We start from the raw sequence: 25,854 nt of genomic DNA, 5'->3' as shown, positions 1-25,854 counted from the left end.
TTAAACAATCAGACTATTCTCTCTCTTTCTCTCTCTCGCTCTCTCTTTCACATGCTGTTTCCCAGGCCTTTTCTCACCTTTTCATACTATTCTCTCTCTCTCTCTCTCTCTCTCTCTCTCTCTCTCTTTCACATGCTGTTTCTCAGGCCTTTTCTCACCTTTTTTTTAAACAATTATACTATTCTCTCTCTCTTTCACATGCTGTTTCTCAGGCCTTTTCTCACCTTTTTTTAAACAATCAGACTATTCTCTCTTTCTCTCTCTCGCTCTCTCTTTCAGATGCTGTTTCTCAGGCCTTTTCTCACCGTTTCTAAATAATCATACTATTCTCTCTCTCTCTCTCTCTCTTTCACATGCTGTTTCTCAGGCCTTTTCTCACCTTTTCATACTATTCTCTCTCTCTCTCTCTCTCTTTCTCTCTCTCGCTCTCTCTTTCACATGCTGTTTCCCAGGCCTTTTCTCACCTTTTCATACTATTCTCTCTCTCTCTCTCTCTCTCTCTTTCACATGCTGTTTCTCAGGCCTTTTCTCACCTTTTTTTTAAACAATTATAGTATTCTCTCTCTCTTTCACATGCTGTTTCTCAGGCCTTTTCTCACCTTTTTTTACACAATTATAGTATTCTCTCTCTCTCTCTTTCACATGCTGCTTCTCAGGCCTTTTCTCACCTTTTTTTTACACAATTATAGTATTCTCTCTCTCTCTCTTTCACATGCTGTTTCTCAGGCCTTTTCTCACCTTTTTTTACACAATTATAGTATTCTCTCTCTCACATGCTGTTTCTCAGGCCTTTTCTCACCTTTTTTTAAACAATTATAGTATTCTCTCTCTCTCTCTCTCTCTCTCTCTCTCTCTCTCTCTCTCTCTCTTTCACATGCTGTCTCTGAGGCCTTTTCTCACCTTTTTTTAAACAATCACTATTCTCTCTCTCTCTCTTTCACATGCTGTTTCTCAGGCCTTTTCTCACCTTTTTTTAAACAATCATACTGGGCGGCATGGTGGTGTAGTGGTTAGCATGGTCACCTCACAGCAAGAAGGTTCTGGGTTTGAACCCAGCGGCTGATGAGGGACTTTCTGTGTGGAGTTTGCATGTTCTCCCCGTGTCTGCCTGGGTTTCCTCTGGGTGCTCCGGTTTCCCCCACACTCCAAAGACATGCAGGTTAGGTTAATATGGGACGGCCTTGAGCTGAGGTGCCCTTGAGCGAGGCACCTAACTCCCAGCTGCTCCCCGGGTGCTGTTAGCATGGCTGCCCACTGCTCTGGGTATGTGTGTGTGCTCATTGCTCACGTGTGTGCATGTGTGTTCACTGCTTCAGATGGGTTAAATGCAGAGAGGAAATTTCACAAGTGTGTGATGAATAAAGTTGTGCTTGCTCTCTTATTCTCTCTCTCTCACACACACACATGCTGTTTCTCAGGCTTTTTCTCACCTTGTTTTTAAATAAGCATACTATTCTCTCTCTCTCTCTCTCTCTCTTTCTCTTTCTAATTCACCATCTCAGTCTCTTTCACACACAGTTTCTCGCCCTTTTCTAACCAATCTATCCCTTGTTTAATCTGTCAGTCCCTTTCTCTTTGTCTCTTCTTCATTTCCTCTTTCTATCTGTTAGTTCTGTCTAATCCATCTAAATCTGTCTATTCCTTCATCTATTTCATTCTGTCAGTTTTAACTATGCTACCAATACACAAAAAAAGTAAAAGGATTTCAGTTGTATACCACAACATGAATGAATAATCAGGGTGTGTTTATTTATTTTCATAACCCTGACTGTTTGAGGCACATACCACTCATGCCTAGAATACTCCCAATTATGTCTTAGATTAGTCAAACACAGAGTAAAAGTTATTCCTGTTGAAAAGGTGCTTAAAAATAAGACTAACTTTAATGTTTGTTGTAATTAGTTATGCTAAGTGGGGTAAAGTTTAGCTCCTAGTCGGCATCATGAGTACAGGTTTGTAAAAGAAAGGAAAGAGAATTCCACAGTGATGGTGTGAGTCATATCAAGAGGCTCTCTGTGAGAATGGAATGTAGTCAGTCTTAAAAAGGTTCACACGATCCTGTCTTTCATATGTCTTGTAGTATTATGTCATCACAATTAAATTTGTGCTTTAATTTTCAACACGTTTCACCACTTACCCATGGGCCTTTTATTTTTGTAAACTGGGTTTACTACATACATGAAAGAAACTCTGTAAAAGTTCTTCATTGTCCTGATGGAGGAGAATCTCATCTCATCTCATCTCATTATCTCTAGCCGCTTTATCCTGTACAGGGTCGCAGGCAAGCTGGAGCCTATCCCAGCTGACTACGGGCGAAAGGCGGGGTACACCCTGGACAAGTCGCCAGGTCATCACAGGGCTGACACAGACACAGACAACCATTCACACTCCCATTCACACCTACGGTCAATTTAGAGTCACCAGTTAACCTAACCTGCATGTCTTTGGACTGTGGGGGAAACCGGAGCACCTGGAGGAAACCCATGTGGACACGGGGAGAACATGCAAACTCCGCACAGAAAGGCCCTCGCCGGCCACAGGACTCGAACCCGGACCTTCTCGCTGTGAGGCGACAGCGCTAACCACTACACCACCATGCCGCCCATGGAGGAGAATATATAATATAATAGTTGTAAGTGTTGGTCTCAAACTTCAAAAAGTTCTCATTTTTTTTAGCTAGGGGTGTTGGGGTACAAATGAATATCAAACTTTCCAAACATGAAGCAAATATGTACTACCATATTTATTTAACCATTTTATTTATGGAACTTTCTATACACAGAACCCAAAATAGTTACTGTGTGGTAAATTCCATCCATCCTTTGTCTATACGACTTATCCTACTGAGGGTCACGGGTGAGCTGGAGCCAATCCCAGCTGACTTTTGGCCAGTGCTGCACTCTCAGAAATCAAAATTCCTCATTGTACTTTTAGGGGTATACTGGCGTGTCACTGAAGCAGAACTCTCTAAGGTACTTATTTGTACCTTTTATATCCTGATTGGGAATATGTATGTACTTTTTGACCCTAAAAATATACACATAATTACCTTGACATCTAATAATGAGCAGTGTTGGGCAAGTTACTTCAAAACTGTTTTGCATTATTTATTACTTGTTACTGTCATTTTAAAGTAATTAGTTACATTACAATATTACTGTATTTAAAACATAAGGCATTACACTACTATTGCATTACTTTTAAGTTACTCTCACCAAAATAACTGGAAGTATGGATTTGGCAATCTAAATGTAGCTCAAGATGCTCAATTAGCTCATCACACATCCAGTGGAAGGTGATGTGGTATCTGACTGAGCTAGGCTTATGGTTAAAAACAGTAGAATATAATAGCCACAGTGATGGCTCATGGCACAATACAAGGAACAATCATCGCAAGAACAGACAAAAGGTGAAAGTCTGGCAAATTGTGATAGAAATACTGTAACTTTAGGCCTATTCATATTAATATTAATTGAACTGTATTGTTTTGTAATGTCTAAAGATATGACAGGATACAAAATTAGCATTTCTATGCCTTTATTGTTTTCAAGTTTACAGCATTAAGCATAGTTTATGCTTCATTAAAAAAAAAGATTAGCCCTAAGGGATATGACTCATCTCATCTCATCTCATTATCTCTAGCCGCTTTATCCTTCTACAGGGTCGCAGGCAAGCTGGAGCCTATCCCAGCTGACTACGGGCGAAAGGCGGGGTACACCCTGGACAAGTCGCCAGGTCATCACAGGGCTGACACATAGACACAGACAACCATTCACACTCACATTCACACCTACGGTCAATTTAGAGTCACCAGTTAACCTAACCTGCATGTCTTTGGACTGTGGGGGAAACCGGAGCACCCGGAGGAAACCCACGCGGACACGGGGAGAACATGCAAACTCCGCACAGAAAGGCCCTCGCCGGCCACGGGGCTCGAACCCGGACCTTCTTGCTGTGAGGCGACAGCGCTAACCACTACACCACCGTGCCGCCCGGATATGACTCCATTTCAGAAATTTAACAAAAATGAACATATTATGGCAAATTGTAGCCTACAATAAAACTGGCCTGAAAAAACCCCACAAGCCTTTTAAATCACAGCTAGACAATGACCATTAGCTATATGAGGCTACCCAGTCACATTTCGAAAAACAGAATTAGAAATAACAAAATCAAAGTGCTTTTAATGATATTGAAGTGCTTAGGCATATTAACCCTCGAAGGAAAGGCAGCTCAATCACTTTAGTCTGACTTCCAACCAGAAAAAAAAACTCAGTTATACAGGACAAAAATGTAAACAAACTGTCAGCATATCTTCAACAACATACTCTGCCACAAGTCTCCTAACCTCTTGAGGCTGAAGTAGCATCTCAGAACAGCAGAACGTTAATTTTGGCTGTTTTGTGATTTTATCGCCACTCTCATCCTCCACTTGCTTCCTTGCTAACTTCATGTTACTATGGCACCTCTGTAAATGTTTAGTTAAATTACTGGTGCTATTTCGGGAAGTGGACAGTTCTTTAGGTTTAGCACACAAAGTGCATTTGACTACGATGTTCTTCACATCCTTATTTTTCACAAACTTAAAGTAATGGGCATATGCCCATCTGGAGAATGTGCTATCCGACATTATATCAGCTGCAGGTTCACTCATCTCTCTCTCCTGTCTGACTAGCCTAAAGGAAAAGGAAGTGAAACATTTTGCGCAGACGTTTCACCTCTGCTGATCTCGCGGTGATTTTGGCGAATTTGTATGAAGGAAAAAAAACCCCACCACTTCATTCCAGGTTAAAAATGCATTGTAATGCACGTTACTGACATTTGTACTGAGTAAAATATTACCAATTTTTTTTCTGTAATGCCTTACATTACCGCGTTACTGCAAAAAGCAATGCATTACAGTAATTCGTTACTTTTGTAACGTGTTACTCCCAACACTGATAATGAGCCCCATCGGTGTAGATTGTACCTTGGGGGACAGAAATGGACTCCTAATTCTAAGCAACAATGTCATGCTGGATGACATGCTGGAAGTGTGGATTGCTGCCAAGGATCGGGTCTTGTAGAGATCAAAAGTTAAAGCCGCCTCATGTTTCTCTACGACAAGATGAGATGGAGCCAACCAAGAGAGAGAAAGATTGGGGTACACCTTAGTCCCAATCTATCATGGGGCTAACACAGAAAGACAAACAACCATTCACACTCTCATCTATGGGCAAGTTAGAATGGCCAGTTGACCTCAGCTGCATGGCTTTGGACTGTGGGAGGAAACTGGAGTACCCAGAGGGAACCTGCACAGGCACAGGGAGAACAAAAACTCCACCCAGAAAGGCCCCAGTTGGCCAAAAGGTTCAAACCTGGAACCTACTTGTGTGAGGCGACACTACTAACCTTTGCACCACTGTGCTGTCCTGTATGGTAAATTGTAGCTTCAGATTTATTTTATTTATTTATTTATAATTCTTTTTAAATTATTTTTTTATTTTATTTATTTTATTTATTTATTTTTGTTTTTAATATTTAATTTTTTATATTGTTTCAGCATTAGTTATTTTTGTCATCATGTTCTTTTTCATATTATTTATCAGAATGTCTTACTAAGTGTAGTTTTTAATGATGTGTATTGTGTGTGTGTGTGTGTGTGTGTGTGTGTGTGTGTGTGTGTATACAGTGGATATAAAAAGTGTACACACCCTGCTAAAATTATAGGTTTTTCTGATGTTAAAAAAAATGAGACCATGATAAATAATTTCAAAACTTTTCCCACCACAGTGCCCAGAGCCTCCCAGTGTCGGTCACGCCTACTGCCAGCACCCTACTGGCTGACCCAATGGCAAGTAGTACCCAGAGCCACCAACTACCATCAGCTGCCAGAGATGAACAGAACCGTCAGAGCCACCAAGCAGTACCTACACCAGCTGTCCACAATGACACTCCAACAGCCTACTCAAGGATCCAGTGGCCCCAGTCCTCAAAGACAACCAAGTGGCATCAGTTCGATGGGGACATTGACCAGATCCTGGAGGGGATGGCTAAGGGGGATGTAGACTGCCGGCTGGCTACTATGGCCACAATCATAGTTAACATCGCAGCCGAGCGATTCGGGATGAAGGAGGCCAAGCCCGCACAGCAAGCCTATGCTCCAAACCGCTGAGCAAGGAGAATCCAGCGCCTCAGGGAAGAGCTTAAGGCTCTCAAGAGGCAGTATAAGAAGGCAGGTGCTGTGGAGAGGGAAGGTCTGACAGATCTGCGGGCAATCCTGAGGAAGGAGCTACTGACCTTGCGGAGGGCAGAAAACCACAGGAGGAGGCATAGGGAGGGGGCAAGGAGGAGAGCTGCATTCCTGGCCAACCCCTTCAAGCTGACCAAGGAACTTCTAGGTCAGAAGAGGACTGGCCATCTTACCTGCTCAAGAGAAGCCATTAATGACCACCTTAAGAGCACCTACAGTGATAGCAGGAGAGACCAACCCCTGGGAATGTGTGAGGCTCTCATAACTCCACCAGAGCCAACAGCAGACTTCAACCTGAAGGAGCCCAGCCTAAAGGAAGTGGTGAGGAGAGCAAGAGCCAGTTCTGCACCAGGCCCAAGCAGAGTACCTTACAAGGTCTACAAGAACTGCCCAAAGCTACTGCACCGGCTTTGGAGGGCCTTGAAGGTGATCTGGAGAAGAGGGAAGATCGCCCAGTCGTGGAGATATGTGGAAGGAGCGTTTATTCCGAAAGAGGAGACATCTAAGAAGGTTGATCAGTTTCGGATTGTCTCTCTGCTCAGTATAGAGAGCAAGGTCTTCTTCAGCATGCTGGTCAAGAGACTCACCAGCTTCCTGCTGAACAACAATTACATTGACACCTCGGTACAGAAGGGAGGCATACCAGATGTTGCAGGCTGCCTAGAGCACACAGGTGTGGTGACTCAGCTCATCAGGGAGGCGAGAGAGGGCAGAGGGGACCTGGCGGTACTGTGGCTGGATCTCACCAACACCTACGGTTCAATACTGCATAAGCTGATAGGAGTGGCACTTGACAAGCACCACGTTCCACAGAAGGTGCAACATCTCATCTTGGACTACTACAGAAAGTTCAGCCTAAGGGTATCTGCTGGTCTTACATCTGACTGGCACCAACTTGAAGTGAGGATAATCACTGGCTGCACCATCTCGGTGACCCTGTTCATCTTAGCAATGAACATGCTGGTCAAGTCAGCGGAACCAGAGTGTTGAGGCCCTCTCAGCAAGTCAGGCATGAGACAGCCGCCCATAAGAGCCTTCATGGATGACATCATGGTAACAACAACAGCCGTGCCCGGAGCCAGGTAGATCCTTCAGGGGTTGGCAAAGCTCATGTCCTGGGCCCATATGAATACCCATATCATGTCCTGGGCCCATATCTTTTTAGGAGCGTGGCTCATGGCAGAGCTGGGTTTGGATGTTTTCCATTGACCCAATTTAACACCGCCAGCAAGAGAGGCGAATGTTGCTTCAGGAAGAGGTGCGCTCCACAGTGGAGGAAGAAAGAATGACTAGTGCCACGGCAATGAGACAGCAGGGTGCCTGGATGAAGTGGGAACAGGCGATGGAGCAGAATGTCACCTGGCAGGACATCTGGAAGTGGAACACCCAGTGGATCAAGTTTCTGATCCGGGGGTTTATGATGTCCTCCCCAGCCCTTCCAACCTGTTCAAATGGGGCAAGGTTGAAACACCAGCTTGTCCACTTTGCTCTAAAACTGGGACCCTTGAGCACATCCTAAGCAGCTGCGCCAAGGCACTGGGAGAAGGTTGCTATCGTTGGAGACATGACCAGGTCCTCAAATCCATCGCCAAGGCAATCAGCAAGGGGACCAGTGATGGCAGGCATACCAACACCATGGCCAGAACTATCCAGTTCATGAAGGCAGGAGAGCAGCTTAAGAACAGACCCAAAAACTGCCCAGGAAGTCTGCTTTCCACAGCATGAGACTGGGTGATGTCAGTCGACATAGAAAGGCAGCTGAAGATTCCAGCTCATATCACCCAGACTGCACTGAGACCAGACATCATCTTGGTGTCAAATGCCACGAGACAGCTGATCCTCTTGGAGCTGACCATGCCCTGCGAAGAGAGGATGGAGGAGGCACAGGAGAGGAAGAGGGCAAAATTTCAGGAGCTTGTGGAGGACTGCCGCAGGAACGGGTGGAGGACCAGGTGCATGCCAGTGGAGGTGGGCTGTCGGGGATTTGCAGGCCAATCCCTCAGCAAGGCCTATGGAATCCTGGGGATCATGGGTCAAAGCAGGAGAAGGGCCATTAACAATAATGTGGAGGCAGCAGAAAAGGCATCCAGATGGCTCTGGCTGAAGAGGGGCGACAAGTGGGGGTCGTATTATGCCACTTGGACACAGACCGGAGTTGATCAACCCTGGTCGGGTCACCTGGCTGAGGGTGTCTGTTGTAATACCCGAAACACCTGATGAAGCCAGGATACAACACTGATGATGTGTCCAAGTTCATGCATTGGAAGATGTATGTATCACCACCTTTAATGTGACTTATTACCTGTACAATTCAATTGAAAAACAAACAAATCTGTTAGGGGGAAAAACATCTCATCTCATCTCATTATCTCTAGCCGCTTTATCTTGTTCTACAGGGTCGCAGGCAAACTGGAGCCTATCCCAGCTGACTACAGGTGAAAGGCGGGGTACACCCTGGACAAGTCGCCAGGTCATCACAGGGCTGACACATAGACACAGACAACCATTCACACTCACATTCATACCTACGGTCAGTTTAGAGTCACCAGTTAACCTAACCTGCATGTCTTTGGACTGTGGGGGAAACTGGAACACCCGGAGGAAACCCACGCAGATACGGGGAGAACATGCAAACTCTGCACAGAAAGGCCCTCGCCAGCCACAGGGCTCGAACCCGGACCTTCTTGCTGTGAGGCGACAGCGTTAACCACTACACCACTGTGCCGCCTGGGGAAAAACATAAAAAATAAAAAACATACAATAAGCTGGTTGCATAAGTGTGCACACCCTTAAACTAATATTTTGTTGAAGCACCTTTTGATTAAATTACAGCATTTAGTCTTTTGGGGTAGGAGTCTATCAGCCTGCCACATCTAGATTTGGTAATATTTGCCCACTCTTCCTTGCAAAAGTGCTCCAAATCTGTCAGATTGCGAGGACATCTCTTGTGCACAGCCCTCTTCAGGTCACCCCACAGATTTTCAATTGGATTTAGGTCTGGGCTCTGACTGGGCTATTCCAAAACTTTAATTTTCTTCTGGTGAAGCCATTCTTTTGTTGATTTCAATGTATGCTTGGGGTCATAGTCATGCTGAAAGATGAAACTCCTTTTCATCTTCAGCTTGCTAGCAGACACCTGAAGGTTTGGGGCCAAAATTGACTGGTATTTAGAACTGTTCATAATTTCCTCCACCCTGACTAAAGCCCCTGTTCCAGCTGAAGAAAAACAACCCAAAAACATGATGCTGCCACCACCATGCGTCACCATGGGTATGGTGTTCTTTTGGTGATGCGCAGTGTTGTTTTTGCGCCAAGCATACCTTTTGGAATTGTGGCCAAAAAGTTCAACCTTGGTTTCATCAGACCTTAACACATTTTCCCGCATGCTTTTGGGAGACTTGATGTATTTTTTTTTTGCAAAATTTAGCCAGACCTGGATGTTTTTCTTTGACCCTACCTCATAGTCCAGACATATGGAGAATACGGGAGATTGTTGTCACATGTAGTACACAACCAGTACTTGCCAGAAATTCCTGCAGCTCCTTCAGTGTTACTGTAGGCCTCTTGGCAGCCTCCCTGACCAGTTTTCGTCTTGTCTTTTCATCAATTTTGGAGGGACGTCCATTTCTCAATAATGTCACTGTTGTCCCATATTTTCTCTACTTCTTGATGACTGTCTTCACTGTGCTCCATGGTATATCTAATGCCATGGAATTATTTTTGTACCCTTCTCCTCACTGACACCTTTCAACAATGAGATCCCTTTGATACTTTGTAAGCTCTCTGCAAACTCTGGCTTTTGCTGAAGGATGCAACTGAGTAAATGTCTGAACTTTATTTGGGGTTAATCAGAGTCATTTTAATTGATGACAGGTGTGAACCCAAAAAGACTGAATGCTGTAATTAAATCAAAAGGTGCTTCAACAAAGTATTAGTTTAAGGGTGTGCACACTTATGCAACCAGCTTATTGTATGTTTCTTATTTTTTATATTTTTCTCCCTAACAGAGTTGGTTGTTTTTCAATTGAATTGTACAGGTAATAGGTCACATTAAAGGTGGGAAAGTTTTGAAATAATTTATCATGGTCTGGTTTTTTTATATCAGAAAAACCTATAATTTTAATGGGGTGTGTACACTTCATATATATATATATATATATATATATATATATATATATATATATATATACGTAGCTAGATAGATAGAATTTTTAATTTATTATTATTTTTTTAAATTAGGTTCAGTGTCTTGGGAATAACATTCATAGAAACAGCATTTTTGAATATAAAGGTTTGTGGCCTAAAAAAGTGATCATATGCAAGATATTAAAAAAAAAAACAAGGTCAGTTTCGGTTCAGATGCTTAAAGCTCACTCATCACAATGACTCACTGTCTGATAACCGAGACAAAGAAGAAATCATACCCTCCAATGCTGGACTGAGTGATTGTATGGACAGCATTTGCCTTTACATGTAATTAAGCAAAATTATACTTGTTTAGGTAATGGTGGTGAGTATCATTAACGTATCTCAATGTTGTTACAGGAGATACAGTTATAGTTTAGTTATTATAGTTCTAACATAAAGCAACTTGAGTTGAATAGATCTAAAATTATGATGGGCACGCTAATATTTTATGTATTGTAATTGATAAGGATTGATTTATTCATTATTCAATGTTGAAAGCTCAATAAATTTATACATAATATTATTAGCTCATATTTAAACATACATCATAAAACTTAGAAAAGTGCTGTCAGTATGGTCAACTCTTTTGTAGAACAGAACAGATCTTTATTCAGAAGACCTACGTCATACAATATGATTTTCAGTAGGGCTCTGGAAAAAAAATTCAATACAGCTGTCACTGAAAATCATATAGTATGATGTAGGTCTTCTGAATAAAGATCTGCTCTGCTCTACAAAAGACTTGACCATACTGACAGCACTTTTCTAAGTTTTATTATGCATGTTTAAATATGAGCTAATAATATGTATTATATGTAAATTTATTGAGCTTTCAACGTTGAATAATGAATAAGTCAATCATAATCAATTACAATACATGAAATATTAGTGTGCCCATCATAATTTTAGATCTATTCAACTCAAGTCGCTTTGTATTAGAACTATAATAACTAAACTATAACTGTATCTCCTGTAACAACATTGAGAGATGTTAATGATACTCACCACCATTACCTAAACAAGTATAATTTTGTTTAATTACGTGTAAAGGCAAATACAATCACTCAGTCCAGCATTGGAGGGTATGATTTCTTCTTCGTCTCGGTTATCAGACAGTGAGTCATAGTGATTAGTGGTTTTTAAGCATCTAAACCGAAACTGACCTTTTTTTTTAAATGTCATGCATATGATCACTTTTTTAGGCCACAAACCTTTATATTCAAAAATAGTGTTTCTATAAATGTTATTCCCAAGACACTAAGCCTAATTTAAAAAATAAAGGGTTAACATTATAACACAAGTGACTGAGTGAATTAAAGTCATTTATAATACAGAAGAATTATAAGGAGATATGACATAACACAGAAAACTATGACATAATAATACAGCAAAAATATCTGACATAGACTACTAAAACCATGTCAGCAATCATATCATGACAAGATAAGGTAATTACAGATTTGACTCTCTCTCATGTTTTATAATTAAGCATAAGCCATTTATCGTTATTTGTCACCCTCAACTGACTTATTGACAAATGGGTTTAATAATCCACTCAATCAAGCCTTCATAGTTCATTATATTCACGAGAAAATGTTTCATCCAACCATTGACAGCTGGATTTAAATCTAGATTAGTTAAAGAACCCTACTATGATGTCTCCATAACACCAACACACCTTTATGACCTCAGTACAATGCCATTTTTTTTTTTTACTTTGTGGGTGGGAAGTCTGGTTGGTTGAGTTTGAGGTCATTAGTCCTTCCTTTCACAGTATGGGTGTGAACACTGTTGCTTAATGCTGATGAGTTGAGCAAATATGCTGCCTTTTTCTACTGACGCTTGACATTTTACTGAGAGACTTTAGCTCACTGTTTGTATGTGTGGATGAAAGAGGATCTGGATGTGCGTAGGATTGTTTCAATATGATAATTTCTTTGCTCCTCTTCCTGTTAGAAAGAGAACTGCCAACTACACCAGGCAGTCATTGTTTGAAGAATGCCCTGACTTGAAAAAAAAAAGTTTCTTATTTCCATTTATTTTGCAGTCTGAAGATCACAGATGAATCAACAAGGTTATGATTAGGTTATCTCCTAAATGTTAAATCTGAACTGTCAGACATTTGATTTAAATGAAAGAATGTTGTGTAAATACAACACAAATTGACAAGGCCAGGACACGGCCATGGCGTTGTCAAGATCTTGAGCTTTAGTTATTTCCTAAGCTCCCTTTTCCTCTATTGTCCAAGACTAATGGAGAAAAACAAGCCAAGCTGCTTTTTAGAGGCATAATAGATCAGAGTGATGGGGGCAGGAGGAAGTAGGGTATATGCCATCAAAAGATCAACTGGATTGGCTTGCGTCATCTAAATAAAATGTGTACAGTACGATCTGATTAATTTAAATATAGAGAGAGTTATAATTAATATTCATATCTTTAATCTAATTTTGCTTGGTTAAACATGTATAGAGGAAAAAAATCTTCTTCTTCTTCTTTTGGCTGTTCCCGTTAGTGGATAATGTTCCTCCATCTCCTCCTGTCCTCCGTATGTTTTTCTGTTGCACCAACTGTCCTCATGTCCTCCTTCACCACATCCATAAATCTCATTGTTGGTCTTCCTCTTTTCCTTCTACCTGGCAACTCCATCTCCAGCATTCTTTCCCAATATACTCTGGATCTCTCCTTTGTACGTTTCCAAACCATCTCATCTCAATCTCACCCCCTCACTTTGCCTCCAAGCCGTCCTACATGCCCTGTCCCTCCAATATACTCATTTCTAATCCTGTCCAACTTTGTCACTCCCAATGAGAATCTCAACATCTTCAGCTCTGCTACCTCCAGTTCAGCCTCCTGTCTTTTTGTCAGTGCCACTGTCTCCAAACCGTACATCTCTGCTATTTCTACTGTCTTGTACACTTTCCCTTTCACTCTTGCTGGCAACCTTCTGTCACAACTCACTTCTGACACTCCTCCATCCATTCCAACCTGCTTGCTTGCATTCTCTTCTTCACTTCTCTTCCGCACCTGCCATTACTTTGTACAGTTGGCCCCAGATATTTGAACTCATCTGCTTTGACCACTTCTATTCCTTGTAGCTGTACCATTCCACTGTCCTCACCCTCATTCATGTACATGTACTCTTGTCTTGTTCCTACTGATTTTCAGTCCCCTTCTCTTTAGTGCATACTTCCATGTCTCTAAGTCTGTAAGTGAAGGGGGAAAAAATAAAGCAGTAACTCTAATACTACTATCACCAACACCAATGGGAAAATCCTAATGTAGCACCCAAAATGAAGATGTACTACATACAGTAGATGCTAAAGACTGGAAAGGTAATCAAGATGTGACAAAACATCACGTCTTGCCCATCACATCATATATCGTTAATCCCTAGGTTGCGCTTATTTTATTTACAACCTTATACACATACAGTGGATATAAAAAGTGTACAAACCCCGTTAAAATTATAGGTTTTTCTGATGTAAAAAAAAAGAGTACGATAAATAATTTCAAAACTTTTCCCGCCTTTAATGTGACCTATAATCTGAACAATTCAATTGAAAAACAAGCAAATCTCTTAGGGGGGAAAAACATAAAAAATAAAAAAGCATACAATAAGCTGGTTGCATAAATGTGCACACCCTTAAACTAATACTTTGTTGAAGCTCCTTTTGATTTAATTACAGCATTCAGTCTTTTTGGGTAGGAGTCTATCAGCCTGACACATCTAGACTTGGCAATATTTGCCCACTCTTCCTTAAAAAAGTGCTCCAAATCTGTCAGATTGTGAGGGCATCTCTTGTGCACAGCCCTCTTCAGGTCACCCCACAGATTTTCAATTGGATTTAGGTCTGGGCTCTGGCTGGGCCATTCCAAAACTTTTGGGGGGGTCATTGTCATGCTGAAAGATGAAACTCCTTTCCTCTTGGCAGCCTCCCTGACCAGTTTCGTCTTGTCTTTTCATCAATTTTGGAGGGACGTCCAGTTCTCGGTAATGTCACTGTTGTCCCATATTTTCTCCACTTCTTGATGACTGTCTTCACTGTGCTTCATGGTATATCTAATCCTGTGGAAATGTTTTTGTACCCTTCTCCTGACTGATACCTTTCAACAATGAGATCCCTTTGATACTTTGTAAGCTCTCTGCGAACCCTGGCTTTTGCTGGAGGATGCAACTGAGTAAATGTCTGAACTTTATTTGGGGTTAATCAGAGTTATTTTATTTGATGGCAGGTGTGAACCCAAAAAGATTGAATGCTGTAATTAAATCAAAAGGTGTTTCAACAAAGTATTAGTTTAAGGGTGTGCACACTTATGCAACCAGCTTATTGTATGTTTTTTTATTTTTTATGTTTCCCCCCAACAGATTTGTTTGTTTTTCAATTGAATTGTACAGGTTATAGATCACATTAAAGGTGGGAAAAGTTTTGAAATCATTTATTGTGGTCTCTCTTTTTTTTTTTACATCAGAAAAACCTATCATTTTAATGGGGTGTGTAAATTTTTTATATCCACTGTATGTGTGTGTGTGTGTGTGTGTGTGTGTGTGTGTGTGTGTGTGTGTGTATATATATATATATATATATATATATATATATATATATATATATATATATATACCTGTGCAATTTTTTAATTTTTTCATACAAACTTTGTGACAGATTGCTATTTGATGACTTCTACATTATTGAGTCAGTACAAAAACTTTTTAGAGCTTTAAATGTTCGTTTTCCAGCACAAAATTAAATGTTACAGAAAAAAATGTTTGTATCTGAGCAGCATAAGACACTACTTTTCAGATTAAAAAAGAAAACATAATGAAGGCTACTGGGTTTTGCTGCAAAATTAAGAAGCAAGTGTGACAGTCAAAGTGTCCAGAAAATTGTGGCTGGTTCTGCAAGATGCTCAGTAAAACCTACAGCTCATTTCCTTATAAAACTGCACTAATTGTACCTGAGACTACTTTTTTTTTTAAAGCAAAGGGTTGTCTCACACCAAATATTGACTTGGTTTCATTTATTATGGCTTACTGCTGTTTACAGTATTTAACAATAAAACATTTAATTTCATTATTCTTTAAGCCAGATTTTGGCCTACAGCATTTCTCTACATGTGCCTAAGACTTTTGCACAGTACTGTGTGCACGCATGAATCTTATATAACACACACACACCCATCCATCCATTATCCATAACCACTTATCCTGTGCAGGGTCACGGGCAAACTGGAGCCTATCCCAGCTGACTGTGGGCAAGAGGTGGGGTGCACCCTGGATAAATCGCCAGATAATCGCAGGGCTGACACAGAGACAAACAACCATTCACAACTTTGGTCAATTTAGAGCCACCAACTAGACAGGGACACTCTAACGAGTGCAAACCCCGCCTTTTCCCTATTAAAATACATTGGGCGAAAATTTCGAAGTTCTGCCATGACCTTGACCTTTGACCTTTGGCCTCCAAAATTTAATGGTTTCCTTCCTGGGTGATTGGCAACACATGTACAAAATTTGGTCCAAATCGATCCATTGGTTCTTGAGATATCTTGCAGACACACAGACAGACAGACAGATACACACACACACAGACTGACGCAGGTGAAAATAATAACCCCTCCGACTACTGTCGGCGGGGTTAATTAACCTAACCTGCATGTCTTTGGACTGTGGGGGAAACGGGAGCAGACACGGGGAGAACATGCAAAGTGCACTAACCACTACACCACCCTGCCGCTATATATATATATATATATATATATATATATATATATATATATATATATATGCTATAAGCCATGTACGATGAGATTAAACTTAAATGTTGTGAGTCATGAGCTGACTGTGTTACAAGTCGTTTATTTGTATAGCGCTATTAACAATAGACATTGTCGCAAAGAAGCTTTACAGAAAATAAAAGGCTTTAAACATGAGTTAATTTTATACCTAATTTATCCCCAATGAGCAAGCCTGTGGTGAAGGTGGCAAGGAAAACTCCATCAGATGATATGAGGAACAAACCTCAAGAGGAACCAGACTCAAAAGGGAACCCATCCTCATTTGGGTGATAACAGATAGCATGATTATAAATAACTCGCTTCTATAACTGTGTCCTATAGTCACAAGGTATAACTGTGAAACCAGGAAAATCATTATAGTTTTAACATGAAGTCTGTTTTGTGAAGTTATAAACTGTTCATTGATGGAAACTTGAGTGCAAAACTATTCATGACAACTGCAGTCCTAAAGTTAGAACGGTTTTCATGTAATAGTGATCCATATTATAATAGTACGCCACTGTACAATTAAATTGGGTTCATTCAGCACTTACTCAGGATAGGATACATGAGCAGGATTCTGTGTCTGGAAATATCAGGTGGGAACTTTGCACAGAATACTTTTGCTTTTAGCGTCTCCTCATCACTCTGTATAAGAATTTTGCCAATGCGGCTAGATCGGCAGCAGTCCCTGAGGCCTTGCTCCATTGCCTCACCTGTTTAGTAGTGACAGGTACGTACAGTGTCAAACTAAAATTCGAAAAACAGGTTTGTGTTTAAATATCAAGGTACAATTGTGGAAATGTGCAATGTGACAGACCACTTCTCATTATACTGACGCCACAGTTGCCTCTCTTAAATTTGACACCTTCGTACTTCTGTCCTGGAAGTTAGAATGGAAAAGAATTATTCAGGAAAACTGGTATAGCAACGGATATTTACAGTGGTCCATAATCACAAAACACCTGAAAAAAAAATCGCAAGAGCAAATCTGAAAATATGACAACAAATCAAACAGAACAGCAAAACTGGACACATAAGAGAAAAAAAGAAAAAATATAAGGGCAAATGAAAAAGAAAACACAAAACCAAAACACAACAGCAAATTAACAAAAACACATCAAATTAAAAGAAAAAAGAAAAACACAAAAGCAAAAACACAGCAGAAAATTAACAATACTAAACCATGAAAGAAAAAAGGCTAATGGTAAGAACACAACATCAGAAACACATCAAAATGAACTCAAACTGCTTAACTCAAAAGTCAAACTCAAAGGGTAGGTCTTATCTGAGCATCAAACCCTGGCTGCTGATTGGCTACAGTGTGCAGCAGTCTGAGAGACTGTAGAAAACAGGCAGCTGGAGGATGTTTACAGTAAACAGAAATATGAGTCTGATTTAATACACTGATGCTTTTATTTGTACTCATTTACCACCCCAGTTCCAAAAAAGTTGGGACACTGTTTCATCTCATCTCATTATCTCTAGCCGCTTTATCCTGTTTTACAGGGTCACAGCCAAGCTGGAGCCTATCCCAGCTGACTACGGGCGAAAGGCGGGGTACACCCTGGACAAGTCGCCAGGTCATCACAGGGCTGACACATAGAGACAGACAACCATTCACACTCACGGTCAATTTAGAGTCACCAGTTAACTTAACTTGCATGTCTTTGGACTGTGGGGGAAACCAGAGCATCCGGAGGAAACCCACGCGGACACGGGGAGAACATGCAAACTCTACACAGAAAGGCCCTCGCCGGCCACGGGGCTCAAACCCAGACCTTCTTGCTGTGAGGCGACAGCGCTAACCACTACACCACCGTGCTGAGTTGGGACACTGTGTAAAAAATAAATAAAAACTTGTGTTTTTCATGATTTGTGAAGATTTGCAAATCATGGAAACCCGATATTTCATTGAAAATAGTACAAAGAGAACATATCAATTGTTGAAACTGAGAAATTTTATTATTTTTTGAAAAATATATGCTCATTTTGAATTTGATGTCCGCAACACATTTCAGAAAAGTTGGGACGGGGCAACAAAAGACTTAAAAAGTTGTGTAATGCAAAACAAACAAACAAACAAAGAAACAAAAAACCCAAAACCCTAATCTGGTTAATTGGCAACAGGTCAGTAACATGATTAGGTATAAAAAGGGCATCCCAGAGATGCCGAGTCTCTCAGAAGTAAAGATGGGGAGGGGTTCACTGCTATGTGAAAGACTGTGTGGGCAAAGAGTGTAACAATTTAAGAACAACGTTCCTCAATGTAAAATTGCAAAGAATTTGGGGATCACATCATCTATGGTACATATCATCATTAAATGATTCAGAGAATCTGGAGAAATCTCTGTATGCAAGAGATAAGGCTGAAAACTGACAATGAATGCCTGTGATCTTCAGGCCCTCAGGTGACATTGCAATAAAAGCAGACACGTGTCTGTAGTGAAAAATCACTGTATGGGCTCAGGAACACTTCAGAAAACCATCGTCTGTGAAAACAGTTCATTACTGCATCCATAAATGCAAGTTAAATCCATATATAAACAATATCCAGAAACACCGCCACTTTCTCTGGGTCCGAGGTCTTTTACGCTGGACTGAGGTGAAGTGGAAAACTGTCCTGAGGTCTGATGAATCAAAAGTAGAAATTCTTTTTAGAAATCATGGACACCACGTCTTCCAGGCTAAAGAGGAGAGGAACCATCCGGCTTATTATCAGCGCACAGTTCAAAAGCCAGCATTTGTGATGGTATGAGGGTGCATTAGTGCACATGACATGGGTAGCTTGTACAGTGGTGCTTGAAAGTTTGTGAACCCTTTAGAAATTTCTATATTTCTGCATAAATATGACCTAAAACATCATCAGATTTTCACACAAGTCCTAAAAGTAGATAAAGAGAGCCCAGTTAAACAAAGGAGACAAAAATATTATACTTGGTCATTTATTTATTGAGGAAAATGATCCAATATTGCATATCTGTGAGTGGCAAAAGTATGTGAATGTCTAGGATTAGCAGTTAATTTGAAGGTGAAATTAGAGTCAGGTGTTTTCAATCAATGGGATGACAAATCAGGTGTGAGTGGGCACCCTGTTTTATTTAAAGAACAGGGATCTATCAAAGTCTGATCTTCACAACACATGTTTGTGGAAGTGTACCATGGCACAAACAAAGAAGATTTCTGAGGACCTCAGAAAAAGCATTGTTGATGCTCATCAGGCTGGAAAAGGTCACAAAACCATCTCTAATGAGTTTGGACTCCACCAATCCACAGTCAGAAAGATTGTGTACAAATGGAGGAAATTCAAGACCATTATTACCCTCCCCAGGAGTGGCCGATCAACAAAGATCACTCCAAGAGCAAGGCATGTAATAGTTGGTGAGGTCACAAAGGACCCCAGGGTAACTTCTAAGCAACTGAAGGCCTCTCTCACATGGGCTAATGTTAATGTTCATGAGTCCACCATCAGGAGAACACTGAACAACAATGGTGTGCATGGCAGGGTTGCAAGGAGAAAGGCACTGCTCTCCAAAAAGAACATTGCTGCTTGTCTGCAGTTTGCTAAAGATCACATGGATAAGCCAGAAGCCTATTGGAAAAATGTTTTGTGGATGGATGAGACCAAAAGAGAACTTTTTGGTTTAAATGAGAAGTATTATGTTTGGAGAAAGGAAAACACTGCATTCCAGCATAAGAACCTTATCCCATCTGTGAAACATGGTGGTGGTAGTATCATGGTTTGGGCCTGTTTTGCTGCATCTGGGCCAGGACAGCTTGCCATCATTGATGGAACAATGAATTCTGAATGATACCAGCAAATTCTAAAGGAAGATGTCAGGACATCTGTCCATGAACTAAATCTCAAGAGAAGGTGGGTCATGCAGCAAGACAACAACCCTAAGCACACAAGTCGTTCTACCAAAGAATGGTTAAAGAAGAATAAAGTTAATGTTTTGGAATGGCCAAGTCAAAGTCCTGACCTTAATCCACTCAAAATGTTGTGGAAGGACCTGAAGCGAGCAGTTCATGTGAGGAAACCCACCAACATCCCAGAGTTGAAGCTGTTCTGTATGGAGGAATGGGCTAAAATTCCTCCAAGCTGGTGTGCAGGACTGATCAACAGTTACCAGGAAACATTTAGCTGCAGTTATTGCTGCACAAGGGGGTCACACCAGATACTGAAAGCAAAGGTTCACATACTTTTGCCACTCACAGATATGTAATATTGGATCATTTTCCTCAATAAATAAATTAACCAAGTATAATATGTTTGTCTCATTTGTTTAACTGGGTTCTCTTTATCTACTTTTAGGACTTGTGTGAAAATCTGATGACGTTTTTGGTCATATTTATGCAAAAATATAGAAAATTCTAAAGGGTTCACAAACTTTCAAGCACCACTGTAGCTTCCTATCACTTTTTGTGTGTGTGTGTTTGTGTGTGTGTGTGTGTGTGTGTGTGTGTGTGTGTGTGTGTGTGTGAGAGATGGCAGTACCTGGCTGGCAGTGTGTTTATGCAGAAATACAGAAAATTCTAAGGGGTTCACAAACTTTCAAGCACCACTGTACATCTACAAGCTACCCATGTTTTAGTATATCAACTAAAAGAGGTTGAACATCAGAAGGAGTTTAAGGAAGAAATGAGACGAGCATTGAGTGGTAATGGAAGTCTGCCAGAAGATTGGGATACTACTGCTATACATAGTTTTCACATGACGTCACAGAGTCGGGGATTCCCTAGTGGCAGCCATCTTGTGGGTCAAGCTTACCGTACAGGTCACTGAGCACACATTGTAACGCGCGAGTACAAAGTCTTCAAAAGAACCCAAGCAGGCTATTTAAAGCTAGCAATGGTGCACACCTGTTGTATTCACGGCTGTCGTAATAGGTCAGATGATGACGTCAAGCGGAGCTTTTATGGAATTCCCACTGTACGGAAGCACGAAGGCGAGCAAACAAAGAAACTCAGCATACAAAGGAGAAATCTATGGCTTGCGAGAATCAACCGCAAGGATTATCAGCCTTCCAAACACAGCAAAGTCTGCTCCGATCATTTTATAAGTGGTAAGTTGTTTAAATAAACAATCAATTTGTGGCAGCCGGGGCATGGTCAAGCGTCGGTCTGTGACAGGAGGGCGGAGCCAGGGAAGGTGAGTGGCAGAATCACTACACCTGACGGTAATTAACCTGTGTTTGTGTGTCTTCCCAGTAACCGCGCCCTATTTAAGGAGACAGAGGGAGAGCAGAGGGGAGGCTCTTCCCCGGACGAGAACACAGAGTGTGTGTGTGTGTTTCTCTCCCGTGATTATTGTTAGACTGAAAAGTGTGGCAATAAAGCCTTCTAATTACCTGAATCTCTGTCCTGCCGTCCTCTGTGCTCCACCCACACCTAAGGGACTTTCTACAGTGGTGCCGAAACCCGGGAGTAAGGTGGAGCACCAACCCAGCAGCCCCATGGAATCCTCACCATTCGCCGACGATCGCGACACCGAGGGAATCGTCGATCAGTTCATCGCCCGCTTACCAGCAGGAACCGTGGAGTGGGTCCAGTACCACCGCCCGGCGTCGCTGGATCAGGCAGTCGGACTGGCGGAGGATCATTTGGCGGCTGTTCCGGCGGCAGGACAGCCGACGACGTCTTCTCTTCTCTCCTCTTCTCTCTCTCTTTCTCCCCTCCCTTCTGTGTCCCGTCCTCGCCCCATTCCCCCACCACGGAGACGGGGGCCGGCTCCACCCCAGCCGGCCCGCCGCACCCGTGGTGCCCTCCCGTTTCTCCCTTCTGTGTCTGTCTCTCCCCCCCCTCAGGTGGGTGAGCCCCAGAGCACCGGTGCAGAGGGAAAGCCCGGGCCGGTTTGCTGGCGCTGCGGGGAGCCGGGCCACCTGCAACAACAGTGTACAGCAATGGAGGTGGGCGCGGTGGTACGGATCCCCGATGCGCCAGAGGCCGCCCTCAATCAGGCCGGAGTGTATCGCATACCGGTGAGTGTCCAAGGGGCTACATATCAGGCATTGGTGGATTCTGGTTGCAATCAGACCTCGATCCACCAAAGCCTGGTGCAAGACGAGGCATTGGGGGGAGCACAGGGGGTGAAGGTGCTGTGTGTGCACGGGGATGTTCACAGCTACCCTTTGGTGTCGGTCCACATATTTTTCAGAGGGGAAAAATCTATAGTGAAGGCAGTGGTTAATCCTCGCCTTACCCACTCTTTAATTTTGGGGACTGATTGGCCGGGATTTCGGGGTTTAATGACGCACCTAGTAAAGAGTGGGTCCTGCCATTTGACAGGGGGAGGTCCCGGTGTCGCTTTGGCTGGAGCTGCTGTCGCAGAGCCGTCTACGTCATCTCCGCGACAGAGTGAGGAGCCGCCGGCTCCTCCTCTTTCTGTTGGGGAATCCCTCGCGGATTTCCCATTAGAACAATCGCGAGACGAGACTCTGCGGCATGCGTTTGACCAAGTGAGAGTAATCGATGGTCAAACGCTCCAGCCGAACACCACCCCGTCCTTCCCCTATTTCTCTATTATGAAGGATAGATTATACCGAGTGACGCAGGACACTCAGACGAAAGAGGAAGTCACGCAGCTTTTAATTCCAAAGAGCCGCCGGGAATTGGTATTCCAGGCGGCTCACTTTAATCCCATGGCTGGACACCTAGGGCAGGATAAGACACTAGCCCGAATAATGGCCCGATTCTATTGGCCGGGGATTCACGGCGATGTCCGTAGGTGGTGTACGGCGTGCCGCGAATGCCAATTAGTAAATCCAGCGGCCATTCCAAAAGCGCCTTTGCGCCCTCTATCTCTAATCGAGACCCCGTTCGAAAGAATTGGGATGGATCTCGTCGGGCCATTAGATCGGTCAGCACGAGGGTACCTAATTATTCAGACGTCACCAGCCCGCTGACTGACCTCACTAAAAAGGGGGCACCAGATCTGGTCCAGTGGACGGAGCAGTGCCAGCGGGCTTTCTCTGAGGTAAAGGCTGCACTGTGTGGGGGGCCACTATTACACTCCCCTGACTTTTCTCTCCCTTTTGTGTTGCAGACCGACGCGTCGGACAGAGGGCTGGGGGCGGTGTTGTCCCAGGAGGTGGAGGGGGAGGACCGCCCCATCCTGTACATTAGCAGGAAGCTGTCAGTGCGTGAGGGGCGCTACAGCACTATTGAAAAAGAATGTCTAGCGATCAAGTGGGCGGTCCTCGCCCTCCGTTACTACCTGCTTGGGTGCCCTTTCACCCTCTGTTCGGACTATGCGCCCCTCCAGTGGCTCCACCGCATGAAAGATGCCAATGCGCGGATCACCCGTTGGTATCTGGCACTCCAACCCTTCAATTTCAAGGTGGTCCACAGGCCGGGGGCGCAGATGGTCGTGGCGGACTTCCTCTCCCGCCAAGGGGGGGGAGTCGGCTGCGGGCTGGACGGCCGCCCGGCCTGAGTCGGGCGGTGGGGGTATGTGGCAGTGGGGGCATGGTCAAGCGCCGGTCTGTGACAGGAGGGCGGAGCCAGGGAAGGTGAGTGGCAGAATCACTACACCTGATGGTAATTAACCTGTGTTTGTGTGTCTTCCCAGTAACCGCGCCCTATTTAAGGAGACAGAGGGAGAGCAGAGGGGAGGCTCTTCCCCGGACAAAAACACAGAGTGTGTGTCTGTGTTTCTCTCCCGTGATTATTATTAGACTGAAAAGTGTGGCAATAAAGCCTTCTAATTACCTGAATCTCTGTCCTGCCGTCCTCTGTGCTCCACCCACACCTAAGGGACTTTCTACACAATTGTGTTTAAGTTTGTTTTTGGAAACCAAAACATCGTGTAAACAATCTCTTGACAATGCCTAACTGGAACCGCTGAGTGTACATTTACATTGTAATGTACACTTAATATCGCTCGTTTGTCACGTTTCTATTTGACACTTGTCACTTCACTCACGCAAGGGTCATTTTTGAAAAACATTTTAGGTCTATTCTGTATGATTTGATTTGTGTTTAATCAACCAGGGATGCAAACAGTGCGCCTTTTGGCGGATGCCGCCTTTTTTATGGCTGAATCGCGCAGATCCGATTTTTTTTTTTAGGGGGGGCGTTGGAGTGTCTGATTATAATTTCAAAGTAAATTCTGTATTAAAATTACTAAATAAGCAAATCCGTTACAGTCCATGAAACAGGAAGTATAAGGATGAGACAAAAAACAGTTTAAATCGGAAAGCTGCGCAGCTTCGCGCAAATGTGCGTAGCTTTCCGATTTAAACTGTTTTTTTCTCATCCTTATACTTCCTATGTTTCATGGACTGTAACGGATTTGCTTATTTAGTAATTTTAATACAGAATTTACTTTGAAATTATAATCAGACACTCCAACGCCCCCCCTAAAAAAAAAAATCGGATCTGCGCGACTCAGCAGTGAAAAAGGCGGCATCCGCCAAAAGGCGCGCTGTAGAATATATAAAGTTGTATATATCAGACAGCCTTTAAAGTTTGATGAAGTCAGTTTCAGGCTTTGGAGCAGGCTTTGGCAGTTTCAGGCTTTGGCAGCCCTGCATAGTCACTTGAAAATGCATCTTTGTCCACTTCGTAGGGGTCAATTCCCCCAATCAAGGCCAGTATGGCTGCATACCGTTGTCGTGAGATGTCGTCTAATGTATCTATATACTTCTGTTTGCTTGATTTTGCCGACATTGATCTTTATTTTAGAAAATTGACTATATAACTTCATAAATTCATCCGAGATAACGTAGCCGGTAATGGCGATGGTCCGTTTTGTTTGCCCCACAAGATGGCGGCTGGAGGGCGTTCCCCGGAATGCCGTGATGTCAGTGAAAACTAGGTACAGTATACTAGTAAGAGAGGCAGCAAGGAAGGTGCTAGGGTGGTCATCGGGAAGGAGGAAGGAAGACAAGGAGACATGGTGGTGGAACAAAGAAGTGCAGGAAATTATAAAAGAAAAGAGGCTAGCAAAGAAGAATTGGGACGATCAGAGAGATGAGGAAAGCAGGCGGTTATACAGAGAGACGAGACAGAAGGCAAAAAGAGTGGTAGCGAAGGCAAAAACAGATGCATACCAGGAGTTTTACGAAAGACTGGAGACCAAAGAAAGAGAGAAAGACCTGTACAGACTAGCTAGGCAGAGAAACAGGGAAGCGAGGGATGTACAGCAGGTAAGAGTGATGAAAGATGTAAATGGAAATGTGCTGACAAACAAAGAGAGTGTATTAAGAAGGTGAAAAGAGTACTTTGAGGATTTATTAAATGAGGAGAATCCAAGAGAGAAAAGGTCAGATTCGTTGGAGACAGCAAATCAGGAAGTAGAGTTGGCTAGTAAGGATGAGGTGAGGGCAGCCAGGAAGAATGAAGACTGGGAAATCAGTCAGACCAGATGGTATCCCGATTGAGGCTTGGAGATGTTTGGGTGAGACAGCTGTGGAGTTCCTAACAAGATTGTTTAATAAGACCCTAGAGAATGAGAAAATGCCAAATGAATTGAGAAAGAGCGTGCTAGTCCCAATATACAAGAATAAGGGAGATGTACAGAGCTGCAGTAATTACAGAGGGATAAAATTGATGAGCCACACCATGAAGTCATGGGAAAGGGTATTGGAGGTGAGATTGAGAAGAGAGGTAGCAATCTGTGAACATCAGTACGGGTTTATGCCAAGGAAGAGCACGTCGGA

At 42.7% G+C, this 25,854-nt stretch overlaps 1 pseudogene; it reads left to right on the top strand.

Moving 5' to 3' along the window:
- The first annotated feature begins 6,064 nt into the window (after positions 1–6,064).
- Positions 6,065–8,449, top strand: LOC132889867 (uncharacterized; annotated as a pseudogene).
- Positions 8,450–25,854: the final 17,405 nt, after the last annotated feature.

The sequence above is a fragment of the Neoarius graeffei genome, chromosome 8, assembly GCF_027579695.1.
Source record: "Neoarius graeffei isolate fNeoGra1 chromosome 8, fNeoGra1.pri, whole genome shotgun sequence".
Lineage (NCBI taxonomy): Eukaryota > Metazoa > Chordata > Actinopteri > Siluriformes > Ariidae > Neoarius > Neoarius graeffei.
The sequence above is the reverse complement of the archived record's forward strand: the minus strand, read 5'-3'. Positions and strand labels throughout refer to the sequence as shown.